The following is a 17,122-nucleotide window of genomic DNA, read 5'->3' as shown; positions in this document are numbered from 1 at the left end:
CATCAAAATCCAAAGTCTCCTTATAAGTTGGCGTGACATCACTTCCAAGTTTGGCTTTGTTTTTACTGTTTGCTATGGATGCTGGAAAAGAAAATCGAATATTTAATCAGTACTCTAAGACTAAAACTCAGTTCTCTTTCAACTGTGACGATTAACATAGAACAGTTTTCCGGTCTAAAAACGAATTCTGGTAAGAGAATAACATGAATCCTCACCTTTCAAAGTGTCATCATTAATATTCAAAGTCTCCTTATCAGTTGGCGTGACGTCACTTTCAGGTTTGGCTTTGTTTTGACTGTTTGCTTTGGTTGCTGGGAAATGCAATCGAATAATTAGTCAGTACTTTAAGATTAAAACTCAGTTCTCTTTCAACTATGAAGATTAACATGGAACAGGTTTCCAGTCTAAAAACGACTTCTTTTAAGACAAAAACATGAATCCTGACCTTTCAAAGTGTCATCATCACACTTCCAAGTCTCCTCACCAGCTGGTTTAACAACATTTTCAGTTTTGGCTTTGTTTTCAGTGCTTGTCATGGATGCTGGAAGATCAAATAGTTCAATTTAATCAGTATACTCAGCTTATAAGTGTAACTGTAAAATTTATATAGCGCAACTTTCCATATGGTATTATCAAGTGTGCTTTATGCAAGTGCATAGGAAAGTGCTTCGATATGCAATCGAATACTCAATTATAAAATCGAAAGTTAAATGAAATTAAAAAACTTTACTCCATCAAATATATCTGGATGCTACGTTAAAAACGTGCGTCTATAAAAGCTTCTTAACGTAAAGCAGAACGGTTTTCCAGTCTTAGAACGACTTCTGCTACGATAATATCATAAATCCTCACCTTTCGAAGTGTCCTGATCATCAAAATCCAAACTCTCCTCACCAGCTGGTGTGACATCACTTTTAGGTATGGCCTCGCTTTCACTGCTCGCTAGAGATGCTGCGATATGCAATCGAATAATTAATTAGTACTCAAGCGGCGGCAGCGGCGGCTGATCAAAACCCGGGACTGGATTTGTTTTACCCATTGACTGAGAGCTTGAAGCCTCAATGTTTGCGTGGACGTTAAATGAACAAGTGTTAGAAATAAATAAAAAGAAAACAGAAAATGATAAAGCATTACAAGATCAATAAAAAAAACAAACTGTAAAGAAACAACAAAGCCGGAAAGAGTTTGTAACTAGTTCTGGTGGATCTAAGGAGGAGTTTGCTGTATCCATGGACCGAACTCACTTCCTCTTTCAACTGTGAAGATTAACATTAAACAGTTTTCCATTCCAACGACTTCTGATAAGAGAATAACATGAATCCTTACCTTTTAAAGTGTCATCATCAAAATCCAAAGTATCCTCACCAACTGGTGTGACGTCACTTCCAGGTTTGGCTTTGACTTCGCTGCTTGCCATGGATGCTGGAAAAACGAATCAATACTTTTTGGTTTAGCTTAAATAATCAGCGATGCATGAATTTATTGTCAACTGTAAGTTCGATACTGGACAAACGCAAACATTCCAGTATTGAGAAGAACTGTTAAAATTTCCTGCAGTGTCCACTCAAACCTCGTCATTGCGAACAGCATTGCATGTTATACAGCAATATCCAAGTAGAATTACGAGTTAACACTAAATATGAGTACACACTTTTCATCCCATGATAAATCAGTAAATAAAGGAACAAAGAAAATCCAACGAAAAATCCATTAAAAAATAGACACACAAGCAAACAACAACAACAACCAGCAAACAAAACAAAACTCCAGAGAAAGTTTCTAGCCAATCCGGCGGCTCTACACTTGAGGCAGGAGAGGGGTAGGGTTTACAGTTAAGAGGTGTTTGCTATTTCTTCATCCATGCACTTAACTCAGTTCTCTTACAACTGTGAAGATTAACATTGAACAGTTTTCAGTCTAAAAAAACAATTCTGGTAAGAGGATAACATGAATCCTCACCTTTCAAAGTGTTATCATCAAAATCCAAAGTCTCCTTATAAGTTGGCGTGACATCACTTCCAAGTTTGGCTTTGTTTTTACTGTTTGCTATGGATGCTGGAAAAGAAAATCGAATATTTAATCAGTACTCTAAGACTAAAACTCAGTTCTCTTTCAACTGTGACGATTAACATAGAACAGTTTTCCGGTCTAAAAACGAATTCTGGTAAGAGAATAACATGAATCCTCACCTTTCAAAGTGTCATCATTAATATTCAAAGTCTCCTTATCAGTTGGCGTGACGTCACTTTCAGGTTTGGCTTTGTTTTGACTGTTTGCTTTGGTTGCTGGGAAATGCAATCGAATAATTAGTCAGTACTTTAAGATTAAAACTCAGTTCTCTTTCAACTATGAAGATTAACATGGAACAGGTTTCCAGTCTAAAAACGACTTCTTTTAAGACAAAAACATGAATCCTGACCTTTCAAAGTGTCATCATCACACTTCCAAGTCTCCTCACCAGCTGGTTTAACAACATTTTCAGTTTTGGCTTTGTTTTCAGTGCTTGTCATGGATGCTGGAAGATCAAATAGTTCAATTTAATCAGTATACTCAGCTTATAAGTGTAACTGTAAAATTTATATAGCGCAACTTTCCATATAGTATTATCAAGTGTGCTTTATGCAAGTGCATAGGAAAGTGCTTCGATATGCAATCGAATACTCAATTATAAAATCGAAAGTTAAATGAAATTAAAAAACTTTACTCCATCAAATATATCTGGATGCTACGTTAAAAACGTGCGTCTATAAAAGCTTCTTAACGTAAAGCAGAACGGTTTTCCAGTCTTAGAACGACTTCTGCTACGATAATATCATAAATCCTCACCTTTCGAAGTGTCCTGATCATCAAAATCCAAACTCTCCTCACCAGCTGGTGTGACATCACTTTTAGGTATGGCCTCGCTTTCACTGCTCGCTAGAGATGCTGCGATATGCAATCGAATAATTAATTAGTACTCAAGCGGCGGCAGCGGCGGCTGATCAAAACCCGGGACTGGATTTGTTTTACCCATTGACTGAGAGCTTGAAGCCTCAATGTTTGCGTGGACGTTAAATGAACAAGTGTTAGAAATAAATAAAAAGAAAACAGAAAATGATAAAGCATTACAAGATCAATAAAAAAAACAAACTGTAAAGAAACAACAAAGCCGGAAAGAGTTTGTAACTAGTTCTGGTGGATCTAAGGAGGAGTTTGCTGTATCCATGGACCGAACTCACTTCCTCTTTCAACTGTGAAGATTAACATTAAACAGTTTTCCATTCCAACGACTTCTGATAAGAGAATAACATGAATCCTTACCTTTTAAAGTGTCATCATCAAAATCCAAAGTATCCTCACCAACTGGTGTGACGTCACTTCCAGGTTTGGCTTTGACTTCGCTGCTTGCCATGGATGCTGGAAAAACGAATCAATACTTTTTGGTTTAGCTTAAATAATCAGCGATGCATGAATTTATTGTCAACTGTAAGTTCGATACTGGACAAACGCAAACATTCCAGTATTGAGAAGAACTGTTAAAATTTCCTGCAGTGTCCACTCAAACCTCGTCATTGCGAACAGCATTGCATGTTATACAGCAATATCCAAGTAGAATTACGAGTTAACACTAAATATGAGTACACACTTTTCATCCCATGATAAATCAGTAAATAAAGGAACAAAGAAAATCCAACGAAAAATCCATTAAAAAATAGACACACAAGCAAACAACAACAACAACAACAAACAAACAAAACAAAACTCCAGAGAAAGTTTCTAGCCAATCCGGCGGCTCTACACTTGAGGCAGGAGAGGGGTAGGGTTTACAGTTAAGAGGTGTTTGCTATTTCTTCATCCATGCACTTAACTCAGTTCTCTTACAACTGTGAAGATTAACATTGAACAGTTTTCAGTCTAAAAAAACAATTCTGGTAAGAGGATAACATGAATCCTCACCTTTCAAAGTGTTATCATCAAAATCCAAAGTCTCCTTATAAGTTGGCGTGACATCACTTCCAAGTTTGGCTTTGTTTTTACTGTTTGCTATGGATGCTGGAAAAGAAAATCGAATATTTAATCAGTACTCTAAGACTAAAACTCAGTTCTCTTTCAACTGTGACGATTAACATAGAACAGTTTTCCGGTCTAAAAACGAATTCTGGTAAGAGAATAACATGAATCCTCACCTTTCAAAGTGTCATCATTAATATTCAAAGTCTCCTTATCAGTTGGCGTGACGTCACTTTCAGGTTTGGCTTTGTTTTGACTGTTTGCTTTGGTTGCTGGGAAATGCAATCGAATAATTAGTCAGTACTTTAAGATTAAAACTCAGTTCTCTTTCAACTATGAAGATTAACATGGAACAGGTTTCCAGTCTAAAAACGACTTCTTTTATAAAGACAAAAACATGAATCCTGACCTTTCAAAGTGTCATCATCACACTTCCAAGTCTCCTCACCAGCTGGTTTAACAACATTTTCAGTTTTGGCTTTGTTTTCAGTGCTTGTCATGGATGCTGGAAGATCAAATAGTTCAATTTAATCAGTATACTCAGCTTATAAGTGTAACTGTAAAATTTATATAGCGCAACTTTCCATATAGTATTATCAAGTGTGCTTTATGCAAGTGCATAGGAAAGTGCTTCGATATGCAATCGAATACTCAATTATAAAATCGAAAGTTAAATGAAATTAAAAAACTTTACTCCATCAAATATATCTGGATGCTACGTTAAAAACGTGCGTCTATAAAAGCTTCTTAACGTAAAGCAGAACGGTTTTCCAGTCTTAGAACGACTTCTGCTACGATAATATCATAAATCCTCACCTTTCGAAGTGTCCTGATCATCAAAATCCAAACTCTCCTCACCAGCTGGTGTGACATCACTTTTAGGTATGGCCTCGCTTTCACTGCTCGCTAGAGATGCTGCGATATGCAATCGAATAATTAATTAGTACTCAAGCGGCGGCAGCGGCGGCTGATCAAAACCCGGGACTGGATTTGTTTTACCCATTGACTGAGAGCTTGAAGCCTCAATGTTTGCGTGGACGTTAAATGAACAAGTGTTAGAAATAAATAAAAAGAAAACAGAAAATGATAAAGCATTACAAGATCAATAAAAAAAACAAACTGTAAAGAAACAACAAAGCCGGAAAGAGTTTGTAATGCGCCGATCAAATCGAAACTTCAACATCCCCCCCCCGGGCAAACCCCGGGCATTTGACTATTTTCTGTGCCCGGGAGTGGGGAATTTGACGGGTAAGGCCTTCCCAGGGGTGGGGAATTTGACCTTGCCTGGGTGGGGTGGGGAAAATTGAACCGGAAGTGTCAGGTTTCAAACGCTCTTTTTAGGGGGGCGCCGAAGTCGCTAACAGCTATAAACACGTGTTTGGACGAGATGGAAGAGTTTAAAGGAAGAGATACAGAATTACAAAAAAAGCTTACAAAAAAAAAGGTCCTCAAAAGTGAGAGTGCTTAAATATTAATTATTTTTATAGATTGTATATAAACGATGTAGATTTCTTATACAATGAGTCAAGCTGCGGCTTTGTCCCGCAGTGAATAGTGAAAGAAATAAACACTGTCGAATGAAAAACCGCTTTGGCTTAAATTGCAGAATATCCTGCCACTCGAACAACATTCTACGTAGCCGGCTAACTAATTAATATTTATTTCTAGTTCTTTCATAAACGATGTAGTTTTTTATGCAATGAGTCGAAGCTGCGCCTTTCTCCCGCATTTGTGTCTGCAGAGGTTTTTAGAATAGCCATAAAACAGTAGTGAACAGTTAAAGAAAAAAAAAACATTGTCGAATGAAAAACCGCCGCTTTGGCTTAAACTGCAGAATACCCTACCACTCGAACAGTCTACGTAGCCGGCTAACTAATTTTAACAACCTTTGCCGTGTTTCGGAGTTAGAACAGCTTACACTTGCTGATTGACATTGTCCGACTTGATAAATTCAATTTCCAATCATTAGTTTCAATGTTAAAGTTGTGGTTTTTGTAGTAACTCATGACAGGAGCCGACAACGATTGTTCTTTTTAAGACGGGCATTTGACAGACAAATCCGACGATAAGGTAGGGCATTTGAACACCATTTTGGCCCGAGGGAGCGGGAATTTGAACGATCCAATCTTCTAAAGTTCAAATGCCCGGGGTTTGCCCGGGGGGGGGATGTTGAAGTTTCGAGTTGATCGGCGCATAACTAGTTCTGGTGGATCTAAGGAGGAGTTTGCTGTATCCATGGACCGAACTCACTTCCTCTTTCAACTGTGAAGATTAACATTAAACAGTTTTCCATTCCAACGACTTCTGATAAGAGAATAACATGAATCCTTACCTTTTAAAGTGTCATCATCAAAATCCAAAGTATCCTCACCAACTGGTGTGACGTCACTTCCAGGTTTGGCTTTGACTTCGCTGCTTGCCATGGATGCTGGAAAAACGAATACTTTTTGGTTTAGCTTAAATAATCAGCGATGCATGAATTTATTGTCAACTGTAAGTTCGATACTGGACAAACGCAAACATTCCAGTATTGAGAAGAACTGTTAAAATTTCCTGCAGTGTCCACTCAAACCTCGTCATTGCGAACAGCATTGCATGTTATACAGCAATATCCAAGTAGAATTACGAGTTAACACTAAATATGAGTACACACTTTTCATCCCATGATAAATCAGTAAATAAAGGAACAAAGAAAATCCAACGAAAAATCCATTAAAAAATAGACACACAAGCAAACAACAACAACAACAACAAACAAACAAAACAAAACTCCAGAGAAAGTTTCTAGCCAATCCGGCGGCTCTACACTTGAGGCAGGAGAGGGGTAGGGTTTACAGTTAAGAGGTGTTTGCTATTTCTTCATCCATGCACTTAACTCAGTTCTCTTACAACTGTGAAGATTAACATTGAACAGTTTTCAGTCTAAAAAAACAATTCTGGTAAGAGGATAACATGAATCCTCACCTTTCAAAGTGTTATCATCAAAATCCAAAGTCTCCTTATAAGTTGGCGTGACATCACTTCCAAGTTTGGCTTTGTTTTTACTGTTTGCTATGGATGCTGGAAAAGAAAATCGAATATTTAATCAGTACTCTAAGACTAAAACTCAGTTCTCTTTCAACTGTGACGATTAACATAGAACAGTTTTCCGGTCTAAAAACGAATTCTGGTAAGAGAATAACATGAATCCTCACCTTTCAAAGTGTCATCATTAATATTCAAAGTCTCCTTATCAGTTGGCGTGACGTCACTTTCAGGTTTGGCTTTGTTTTGACTGTTTGCTTTGGTTGCTGGGAAATGCAATCGAATAATTAGTCAGTACTTTAAGATTAAAACTCAGTTCTCTTTCAACTATGAAGATTAACATGGAACAGGTTTCCAGTCTAAAAACGACTTCTTTTATAAAGACAAAAACATGAATCCTGACCTTTCAAAGTGTCATCATCACACTTCCAAGTCTCCTCACCAGCTGGTTTAACAACATTTTCAGTTTTGGCTTTGTTTTCAGTGCTTGTCATGGATGCTGGAAGATCAAATAGTTCAATTTAATCAGTATACTCAGCTTATAAGTGTAACTGTAAAATTTATATAGCGCAACTTTCCATATAGTATTATCAAGTGTGCTTTATGCAAGTGCATAGGAAAGTGCTTCGATATGCAATCGAATACTCAATTATAAAATCGAAAGTTAAATGAAATTAAAAAACTTTACTCCATCAAATATATCTGGATGCTACGTTAAAAACGTGCGTCTATAAAAGCTTCTTAACGTAAAGCAGAACGGTTTTCCAGTCTTAGAACGACTTCTGCTACGATAATATCATAAATCCTCACCTTTCGAAGTGTCCTGATCATCAAAATCCAAACTCTCCTCACCAGCTGGTGTGACATCACTTTTAGGTATGGCCTCGCTTTCACTGCTCGCTAGAGATGCTGCGATATGCAATCGAATAATTAATTAGTACTCAAGCGGCGGCAGCGGCGGCTGATCAAAACCCGGGACTGGATTTGTTTTACCCATTGACTGAGAGCTTGAAGCCTCAATGTTTGCGTGGACGTTAAATGAACAAGTGTTAGAAATAAATAAAAAGAAAACAGAAAATGATAAAGCATTACAAGATCAATAAAAAAAACAAACTGTAAAGAAACAACAAAGCCGGAAAGAGTTTGTAACTAGTTCTGGTGGATCTAAGGAGGAGTTTGCTGTATCCATGGACCGAACTCACTTCCTCTTTCAACTGTGAAGATTAACATTAAACAGTTTTCCATTCCAACGACTTCTGATAAGAGAATAACATGAATCCTTACCTTTTAAAGTGTCATCATCAAAATCCAAAGTATCCTCACCAACTGGTGTGACGTCACTTCCAGGTTTGGCTTTGACTTCGCTGCTTGCCATGGATGCTGGAAAAACGAATCAATACTTTTTGGTTTAGCTTAAATAATCAGCGATGCATGAATTTATTGTCAACTGTAAGTTCGATACTGGACAAACGCAAACATTCCAGTATTGAGAAGAACTGTTAAAATTTCCTGCAGTGTCCACTCAAACCTCGTCATTGCGAACAGCATTGCATGTTATACAGCAATATCCAAGTAGAATTACGAGTTAACACTAAATATGAGTACACACTTTTCATCCCATGATAAATCAGTAAATAAAGGAACAAAGAAAATCCAACGAAAAATCCATTAAAAAATAGACACACAAGCAAACAACAACAACAACAACAAACAAACAAAACAAAACTCCAGAGAAAGTTTCTAGCCAATCCGGCGGCTCTACACTTGAGGCAGGAGAGGGGTAGGGTTTACAGTTAAGAGGTGTTTGCTATTTCTTCATCCATGCACTTAACTCAGTTCTCTTACAACTGTGAAGATTAACATTGAACAGTTTTCAGTCTAAAAAAACAATTCTGGTAAGAGGATAACATGAATCCTCACCTTTCAAAGTGTTATCATCAAAATCCAAAGTCTCCTTATAAGTTGGCGTGACATCACTTCCAAGTTTGGCTTTGTTTTTACTGTTTGCTATGGATGCTGGAAAAGAAAATCGAATATTTAATCAGTACTCTAAGACTAAAACTCAGTTCTCTTTCAACTGTGACGATTAACATAGAACAGTTTTCCGGTCTAAAAACGAATTCTGGTAAGAGAATAACATGAATCCTCACCTTTCAAAGTGTCATCATTAATATTCAAAGTCTCCTTATCAGTTGGCGTGACGTCACTTTCAGGTTTGGCTTTGTTTTGACTGTTTGCTTTGGTTGCTGGGAAATGCAATCGAATAATTAGTCAGTACTTTAAGATTAAAACTCAGTTCTCTTTCAACTATGAAGATTAACATGGAACAGGTTTCCAGTCTAAAAACGACTTCTTTTAAGACAAAAACATGAATCCTGACCTTTCAAAGTGTCATCATCACACTTCCAAGTCTCCTCACCAGCTGGTTTAACAACATTTTCAGTTTTGGCTTTGTTTTCAGTGCTTGTCATGGATGCTGGAAGATCAAATAGTTCAATTTAATCAGTATACTCAGCTTATAAGTGTAACTGTAAAATTTATATAGCGCAACTTTCCATATAGTATTATCAAGTGTGCTTTATGCAAGTGCATAGGAAAGTGCTTCGATATGCAATCGAATACTCAATTATAAAATCGAAAGTTAAATGAAATTAAAAAACTTTACTCCATCAAATATATCTGGATGCTACGTTAAAAACGTGCGTCTATAAAAGCTTCTTAACGTAAAGCAGAACGGTTTTCCAGTCTTAGAACGACTTCTGCTACGATAATATCATAAATCCTCACCTTTCGAAGTGTCCTGATCATCAAAATCCAAACTCTCCTCACCAGCTGGTGTGACATCACTTTTAGGTATGGCCTCGCTTTCACTGCTCGCTAGAGATGCTGCGATATGCAATCGAATAATTAATTAGTACTCAAGCGGCGGCAGCGGCGGCTGATCAAAACCCGGGACTGGATTTGTTTTACCCATTGACTGAGAGCTTGAAGCCTCAATGTTTGCGTGGACGTTAAATGAACAAGTGTTAGAAATAAATAAAAAGAAAACAGAAAATGATAAAGCATTACAAGATCAATAAAAAAAACAAACTGTAAAGAAACAACAAAGCCGGAAAGAGTTTGTAACTAGTTCTGGTGGATCTAAGGAGGAGTTTGCTGTATCCATGGACCGAACTCACTTCCTCTTTCAACTGTGAAGATTAACATTAAACAGTTTTCCATTCCAACGACTTCTGATAAGAGAATAACATGAATCCTTACCTTTTAAAGTGTCATCATCAAAATCCAAAGTATCCTCACCAACTGGTGTGACGTCACTTCCAGGTTTGGCTTTGACTTCGCTGCTTGCCATGGATGCTGGAAAAACGAATCAATACTTTTTGGTTTAGCTTAAATAATCAGCGATGCATGAATTTATTGTCAACTGTAAGTTCGATACTGGACAAACGCAAACATTCCAGTATTGAGAAGAACTGTTAAAATTTCCTGCAGTGTCCACTCAAACCTCGTCATTGCGAACAGCATTGCATGTTATACAGCAATATCCAAGTAGAATTACGAGTTAACACTAAATATGAGTACACACTTTTCATCCCATGATAAATCAGTAAATAAAGGAACAAAGAAAATCCAACGAAAAATCCATTAAAAAATAGACACACAAGCAAACAACAACAACAACAAACAAACAAAACAAAACTCCAGAGAAAGTTTCTAGCCAATCCGGCGGCTCTACACTTGAGGCAGGAGAGGGGTAGGGTTTACAGTTAAGAGGTGTTTGCTATTTCTTCATCCATGCACTTAACTCAGTTCTCTTACAACTGTGAAGATTAACATTGAACAGTTTTCAGTCTAAAAAAACAATTCTGGTAAGAGGATAACATGAATCCTCACCTTTCAAAGTGTTATCATCAAAATCCAAAGTCTCCTTATAAGTTGGCGTGACATCACTTCCAAGTTTGGCTTTGTTTTTACTGTTTGCTATGGATGCTGGAAAAGAAAATCGAATATTTAATCAGTACTCTAAGACTAAAACTCAGTTCTCTTTCAACTGTGACGATTAACATAGAACAGTTTTCCGGTCTAAAAACGAATTCTGGTAAGAGAATAACATGAATCCTCACCTTTCAAAGTGTCATCATTAATATTCAAAGTCTCCTTATCAGTTGGCGTGACGTCACTTTCAGGTTTGGCTTTGTTTTGACTGTTTGCTTTGGTTGCTGGGAAATGCAATCGAATAATTAGTCAGTACTTTAAGATTAAAACTCAGTTCTCTTTCAACTATGAAGATTAACATGGAACAGGTTTCCAGTCTAAAAACGACTTCTTTTAAGACAAAAACATGAATCCTGACCTTTCAAAGTGTCATCATCACACTTCCAAGTCTCCTCACCAGCTGGTTTAACAACATTTTCAGTTTTGGCTTTGTTTTCAGTGCTTGTCATGGATGCTGGAAGATCAAATAGTTCAATTTAATCAGTATACTCAGCTTATAAGTGTAACTGTAAAATTTATATAGCGCAACTTTCCATATAGTATTATCAAGTGTGCTTTATGCAACTGCATAGGAAAGTGCTGCGGTATGCAATCGAATACTCAATTAAAAAAACGGAAGTTTAATGAAATTGAAAAACTGCACTTCATCAAATATATCTGGATGCTACGTTAAAGTCGTGCGTCTATAAAAGCTTCTTAACGTAAAGCAGAACGGTTTTCCAGTCTTAGAACGACTTCTGCTACGATAATAGCATAAATCCTCACCTTTCGAAGTGTCCTGATCATCAAAATCCAAACTCTCCTCACCAGCTAGTGTGACATCACTTTTAGGTATGGCCTCGCTTTCACTGCTCGCTAGAGATGCTGCGATATGCAATCGAATAATTAATTAGTACTCAAGCGGCAGCAGCGGCGGCTGATCAAAACCCGGGACTGGATTTGTTTTACCCATTGACTGAGAGCTTGAAGCCTCAATGTTTGCGTGGACGTTAAATGAACAAGTGTTAGAAATAAATAAAAAGAAAACAGAAAATGATAAAACATTACAAGATCAATCAAAAAAACAAACAAACAACAAAGCCGGAAAGAGTTTGTAACTAGTTCTGGTGGATCTAGGGAGGAATTTGTTGTATCCATGGACCGAACTCACTTCTCTTTCAACTGTGAAGATTAACATTAAACAGTTTTCCAGTCCAACGACCTCTGATAAGAGAATAACATGAATCCTCACCTTTCAAAGTGCCATCGTCAAAATCCGAAGTATCCTCACCAACTGGTGTGACGTCACTTTCAGGTTTGGCTTTGACTTCGCTGCTTGCCATGGATGCTGGGAAAACGAATACTTTTAGGTTTAGCTTAAATAATCAGCGATACATTGACTTATTGTCAACTGTAAGTTAGATACTGGACAAAGAAAAACATTCTAGTGTCGAGGAGAATTGTTAAATTTCACTACAGTGTCCACTCAAATGTTGTCATTACGAACAGCATTGCATGTTATACAGCAATATCCAAGTAGAATTACGAATTATCACTAACTATGAGTACACACTTTTTATCCCATAATAAATAAGTAAATAAAGAAATAGAGAAAAATCAAGAAACAAACCATTGAAAAGGAAACAGCAACAACAACAAAGAAACAAAACTAAAATCCACAGAAAGTTTCTAACCAAACTGGCGGCTCTACACTTAGGGGAGGAGAGGGTAGGGTTTACAGTTAAGAGGCGTTTGCTATTTCTTCATCCATGCACTTAACTCAGTTCTCTTGAAACTGTGAAGATTAACATAGAACAGTTTTCCAGTCTAAAAACGAATTCTGGTAAGAGAATAACATGAATCCTCACCTTTCAAAGTGTTATCATCAATATTCAAAGTCTCCTTATCAGTTGGCGTGACGTCACTTTCAGGTTTGGCTCTGTTTTTACTGTTTGCTTTGGTTGCTGGGAAATGCAATCGAATAATTAGTCAGTACTTTAAGATTAAAACTCAGTTCTCTTTCAACTATGAAGATTGACATGGAACAGGTTTCCAGTCTAAAAACGTCTTCTTTTAAGACAAAAACATGAATCCTGACCTTTCAAAGTGTCATCATCACACTTCCAAGTCTCCTCACCAGCTGGTTTAACAACATTTTCAGTTTTGGCTTTGTTTTCAGTGCTTGTCATGGATGCTGGAAGATCTAATATTTACATTTAATCAGTATACTCAGCTTATAAGTGTAACGGTAAAATCTATATAGCGCAACTTTCCATATAGGATGATCGAGTGCGCTTTATGCAAATGCATAGGAAAGTGCTGCGGTATGCAATCGAATACTCAATTAAAAAAACATAAGTTTAATGAAATTGAAAAACTGCACTTCATCAAATATATCTGGATGCTACGTTAAAGTCGTGCGTCTATAAAAGCTTCTTAACGTAAAGCAGAACGGTTTTCCAGTCTTAGAACGACTTCTGCTACGATAATAGCATAAATCCTCACCTTTCGAAGTGTCATCATCAAAATCCAAACTCTCCTCACCAGCTAGTGTGACATCACTTTTATGCGTGGCCTCGCTTTCACTGCTCTCTAGAGATGCTGCGATATGCAATCGAATACTTAATTAGTACTCAAGCGGCGGCAGCGGCGGCTGATCAAAACCCGGGATTGGATTTGTTTTACCAATAGGACATTTTCACTAAGGCGTCATTTGACTGCAACTACCAGAATCCTTCAGTGTTTTGTTTTCTCATGCTAATTAGAGCTATTGTTCTTTGCTCTCCACTGGGATTAGAAAATTTGAATTTGAAAAGGAAAACGAAATGAATTATGATAGTTGTAGTCAAATGACGCCATCATGAAAATGGCCTATTGACTGAGAGCTTGAAGCCTCAATGTTTGCGTGGACGTTAAATGAACAAGAGTTAGAAATAAATTAAAAGAAAACAGAAAATGATAAAGCAGTACAAGATCAATCGAAAAAAACAAACAAACAAACAACAAAGCCGGAAAGAGTTTGTAACTAGTTCTGGTGGATCTAAGGAGGAGTTTGCTGTATCCATGGAGCGAACTCACTTCTCTTTCAACTGTGAAGATTAACATTAAACAGTTTTCCATTCCAACGACTTCTGATAAGAGAATTACATGAATCCTTACCTTTTAAAGTGTCATCATCAAAATCCAAAGTATCCTCACCTACTGGTGTGACGTCACTTCCAGGTTTGGCTTTGACTTCGCTGCTTGCCATGGATGCTGAAAAAACGAATACTTTCAGGTTTAGCAATAATCAGCGATACTAACCTCTTACTAACCGAGCGCGAGGGCCGTACTGGGGAATATTGGGCCGAGGTCGTGGCAGTACGGACCGAGCACAGCGAGGTCCGTACAAAAACGACCGAGGGCCAATAATCCCCAGTACGGCTCGAGCAAGCTAGGTTAGTAAGTAGTTTATTATATGGCACTCGGAGCAAACTTGTTTATTTTGAAAAACGCACTTCCGGTCACTTGAATTCAAAGGGTTTCCGTCGTGACGTGTTTTTGATGACGCGAAAAACCCAAAAAGAACAAGCTACGGTACCGCGAGGATAACATGAAAACAAATTTACTGAACGTTTACATGTTTATAGAAAAGACTTCAAGAACGATTTGTAGCGGAATTTCACGAAAATCTTAACAGCTGCGGTTTGTTTTTGAAACTCACAAAAGGGTTTCTTCGATCCCAGAAAATTTAATAGCGCATCACAAAGTACGGATCAAGAACAGGTTGCTGTGAAAATCATTTTCAACTTTAAAAGAAGCAGCATTAAGTCAATTGTCCTCCTCGCTCTCATCTCTGGCTCGGAAACCCAAGTGTAGGGATAAGAATCACCACACAGTTCTTTGGAGTGCAACTGGATTGGAGTCGCCGAATTCTCCTGCCTCAAAAAGAGCATCTTCTTCGTTTTCGTCAATCGCCCGAGCGGCTTGCTGCTCGTTTTTTCTGTCGCGCTCGCGAACTAGTGACTTGTGCTTCGCAGCCAGAACTCTTCTCAATTTTTAAACTCATTATCCTTGAGTATGTTGAATGGATATTTCTTCTCAGAGAAGTATCGCTGTAAATATTGCGCTGAAAACTGGAAAATGTTGCTGGCTCGTATTCACCATTTTTCCTGCGTACGTTCATAAAAAAAAAAAGAAATTGACAAAAGGTGATCAAGCTCGGACGAAGGTAGGCTTTCAATTGTTTGACTATTCAAGCCATTAGCTTCAATAAAACGGAGTAGAGTGTTCATATCAGTAGACTTCTTCCTTTTGTGTTTTCACTTTTCTGTTTGTTTATAAAATCCTCAATGGCTTCCTCGGCTTTTGCAGATGCCTGCTTCAGAGGTTTCTAGATCTTCGGGATAGTAAAATTTGCTTTGTAAATGATATTCTTCTCCGTCCATGTTGGAATCAGTCTTTTGGGTAGTTTCTTTGCGAAGAATGAAGGTATTTTCAGGTTTTCTTTTCGCAGTTTTAGCTGCAAATTTTCAAATTTGCCGCTTGTCATAAAAATACACGGCTTATGACCATTTCCATGGAAACGGTCCGTATGGTAAAATCCCGACCAAGAAAGAGCCAATCAGAACGCGCAGATTTACCTGAAGACTACCTTGCCATATAATAAATGGACTTGTTGTCAACTGTAAGTTAGATACTGGACAAAGACAAACATTCCAGTATTGAGAAGACTGAGAAGAACTCTTAAATGTCACTGCAGTGTCAACTCAAACCTTGTCATTACCAACAGCATTGCATGTTACACAGCAATATCCAAGTAGAATCACGAATTATCACTAACTATGCGTACACACTTTTCATCCCATAATAAATAAGTAAATAAAGAAATAAAGAAAAACCAACAAACAAACCATTGAAAAGCAAACAGCAACAACAACAAAGAAACAACACTAAAATCCACAGAAAGTTTCTAACCAAACTGGCGGCTGTACACTTAGGGGAGGAGAGGGTAGGGTTTACAGTTAAGAGGTGTTTGCTATTTCTTCATCCATGCACTTAACTCAGTTCTCTTGAAACTGTGAAGATTAACATTGAACAGTTTTCAGTCTAAAAAACTAATTCTGGTAAGAGGATAACATGAATCCTCACCTTTCAAAGTGTTATCATCAAAATCCAAAGTCTCCTTATAAGTTGGCGTGACATCACTTCCAAGTTTGGCTTTGTTTTTACTGTTTTCTTTGGTTGCTGGGAAATGCAATCGAATAATTAGTCAGTATTTTAATATTAAAACTCAGTTCTCTTTCAACTATGAAGATTAACATAGAACGGGTTTCCAATCTAAAAAGGAATTCTGGTAAGAGAATAACATGAATCCTCACCTTTCAAAGTGTCATCATTAATATTCAAAGTCTCCTTATCAGTTGGCGTGACGTCACTTTCAGGTTTGGCTTTGTTTTGACTGTTTTCTTTGGTTGCTGGGAAATGCAATCGAATAATTAGTCAGTACTTTAAGATTAAAACTCAGTTCTCTTTCAACTATGAAGATTAACATAGAACAGTTTTCCAGTCTAAAAACGACTTCTGGTAAGACAACAACATAAATCCTGACCTTTCAAAGTGTCATCATCACACTTCCAAGTCTCCTCACCAGCTGGTTTGACAATATTTTCAGTTTTGGCTTTGTTTTCAGTGCTTGTCATGGATGCTGGAAGATCAAATAGTTCAATTTAATCAGTATACTCAGCTTATAAGTGTAACGGTAAAATTTATATAGCGCAACTTTCCATATAGGATGATCAAGTGCGCTTTACATATGCAAAGGGAAATAAAAAATATATATAAAATCGCAGACAACAATAATTATAAAAACTTAAGATAAATGAAATTGGAAAACTGTACCCCATCAAATATATGCTACGTCAAAGTCGTGTGTTTATTTAACAAATCGACGGCAGTTTTCTATGGTTACAACGCGATCAAAACGCTGCCGCCAGGTTACTGACGAATACACTGCGTTATTCGGACATTACACCTATGATGATTAATCTCCATCGGTTGCCAGTTAAATTTAGGATCATTTTTAAGGTAAATTTGATGACTTTTAAAGCTCTCCATGGCCTAGCGCTAGCATATCTTAGTGATATTATATTAT

This window comes from Pavona decussata, unplaced genomic scaffold (genome assembly GCF_977016875.1).
Source record: "Pavona decussata unplaced genomic scaffold, jaPavDecu1.1 SCAFFOLD_186, whole genome shotgun sequence".
Classification (NCBI taxonomy): Eukaryota; Metazoa; Cnidaria; class Anthozoa; order Scleractinia; family Agariciidae; genus Pavona; species Pavona decussata.
The sequence above is the reverse complement of the archived record's forward strand: the minus strand, read 5'-3'. Positions refer to the sequence as shown.